This window comes from Pteropus vampyrus, unplaced genomic scaffold, assembly GCF_000151845.1.
Source record: "Pteropus vampyrus isolate Shadow unplaced genomic scaffold, Pvam_2.0 Scaffold23, whole genome shotgun sequence".
In the NCBI taxonomy this organism is placed as follows: Eukaryota; Metazoa; Chordata; class Mammalia; order Chiroptera; family Pteropodidae; genus Pteropus; species Pteropus vampyrus.
Window position 1 is genome coordinate 2575996 of NW_011888804.1, and position 2408 is coordinate 2578403.

At 48.9% G+C, this 2408-nt stretch overlaps 1 protein-coding gene across 1 annotated transcript in view; it reads left to right on the plus strand.

Annotated features, from left to right (window-relative positions):
• Window positions 1–2408, plus strand: part of CUX2 (cut like homeobox 2) — a 229497-nt gene that overhangs the window by 212361 nt on the left and 14728 nt on the right. The gene's annotated exons all lie outside the window — the stretch shown is intronic.

A 2408-nucleotide genomic window follows, 5' to 3' on the forward strand; every position in this document is an offset into this window, starting at 1 on the left:
TCCACCGAAACCCTACTGTGTATACACTAATTTCTTTGTCAGCTCCTATAACAACAGAGAGGCAGTCATTCAGTAAGCACTACTGTGCGCTAGACATAGATTACAGACGGGGATGAAACATGATATTGGGTGAAAAGAACCAGAAGAATGATCTAATCTCATGTTTAGATTAGATCGTTTAGTCTCCCACTAAACAGACAGGACAACTACGGCCAAAGCAGGGGAGACGTGCTGTTACACAGAGCCCAAAGGAGAACCCAAGTCTCCTGACTCCCTGTACCGTGCTCTCGCAACTGGAGGGTCAGAAACAAGGCAACAGAGAAATTAAAAAGGCAGCATCACAGCAGAGGGAAACATTTGCACGAGTAGGCCAGCCAGGGGGTTTCCACTCAGGGTCTGGGAAGAGTTCAGCAGGAGGAAATGAGCCATGGTTATCCCCATACACACACACCCCTGACAGGAGTGGATGCCAAGCAGAGGGCAACTGGCAGTCCCCAGGGGGAGGACATGACTGTGGCTGACTGCCAACTCAGGAGCTCTGCTTCTGGGAACCAAAGACAATGTCCAGACTGGGGACAGCTATACACAGCTATTCCTCTATCGTTGTTCACAACAGTGACAAACTGGGAACAACCTAAGTGTCCCTCAGTGGAGGATCGAGTAAGTAAAGCAGAGACTGACTATCCCTTCAGTGACGTCTGCAGCCATGAAAGGTAGAACTTTTAACCATAGGGAGAAATAGGTTGATATGAAGTGAAGCAAGTCAGGCTACACTCCCATACCAAGTATGACCATCCCCTGCATGGAACTGGAGAACAGATCGGAAGAAAATACATGCAAGCATTTTCTGCGTTACCTCTGGGAGAGAGAAGAGGGGATTTTTATTTTCATCTTAAGTTTTTGTGCTTTCTTAGCTCTCCACGATAGGCGTGTATTACTTTTTTTTCTAATTGAAGTGAAATTCACATAACAAAAAATTAACCATTTTAAAGAGAACGATTCAGTGGCATTTGGTATATTCACAATGTTGTGAAATCTAGTTCCAAAACATTTTCATCTCCTGAAAAGGAATCGCCATACCTATTTGGCAGGCACTCCCCCTTCTCCCCTCCCCTCAGCCCCTGGCAAACCGTTGGTCTACTCTCTGTCTCTGTGAATGTGCCTATTCCAGATATTTCATATGGCTGAATAATATTCCGTTGTTGTATTACTTTTTAATTGGAAAAGCAACAGCAGCTATTTTGAATGGGGCCGTGGGAGCCACTGGGGAGGAGACTACACCGCAGTATAATGGAGGAAGGGCTGTGTTGATCTGTCTTGGTACAGGAGACCCCAGCACTGGAGAGGCCACTCAGAGGGCAGAGGGAAGCACTGTCCTACTGTTTCTTTCTGTTTACCACTTACAAAAAAGGTCTTTTACTAAATAACAGACTGTTTATTTTGCTCGTTTTGGAGCTCTATAGAAAGAAGTTATACTGTGTATCATTTTCTGGGACTTGCTGTTTTCGCTCATGATTGTTACTAAGATTCGCGCGCGGTTCCGCACGGTGACTTCCTTTTTGCCTGCGTTGCATTGTGTGACCATGCCACTACTTACCCGTTCTCTCCTCCCTGGGCATTTGAGCTCCTGCCAGTATTTTGTTGTTAGAATAGACGAAGCAGCCTCTTTTATGTGCTACAGGGTTTTCCTTGTCTTTGAACATTTGCATAGCTGGTTCATAGCATGTGTAAAAGACAAGTCTTTTTTAACATTGCATTATCCTCATTGAGTACTTTCTCCACATGTGCTGAAATCTCACAGTTACCTGATTTTTAATGGCTACATAATATTCTGCCGCACAGATGGACCATAATTTACTTAAGCAATCCCTAGTTGGTGGACACAGAGATTGCCTCCAACATTTTGCTGGTATAAATACTGATGCTGTGAACATCTTTGCCCTCCACGTCGTGCCCTGACAACGGGCCTCTGGCCACCCTGTCATCCTCCCCGCAGGTGAGCCCAAGAACTCGACAGCCCCATTGAGCATCACCAATGGCACAGCTTCTGCCAGCACCTCAGAAGATGCCATCAAGAACATTCTGGAGCAGGCGCGTCGCGAGATGCAAGCGCAGCAGCAGGCCCTGCTAGAGATGGAGGCAGGCGCCCGGGGCCGCTCGGTGCCTTCCTCGCCCCCGGAGCGGCCCTCGCTGGCAGCCGCGAGCCAGAACGGGGCCCCAGCCTACGTCAAGCAGGAAGAAAGCAGTGGTGGTGGGGGGACCAGCAGCAGCGCCACACAGACGCCCCTCACCGTCCTGTCCCCAGCCGCCTTCGTGCAGAGCATCATCCGGAAGGTCAAGTCAGAGATCGGCGATGCTGGCTACTTCGATCACCACTGGGCCTCCGACCGCGGCCTGCTCAGCCGCCC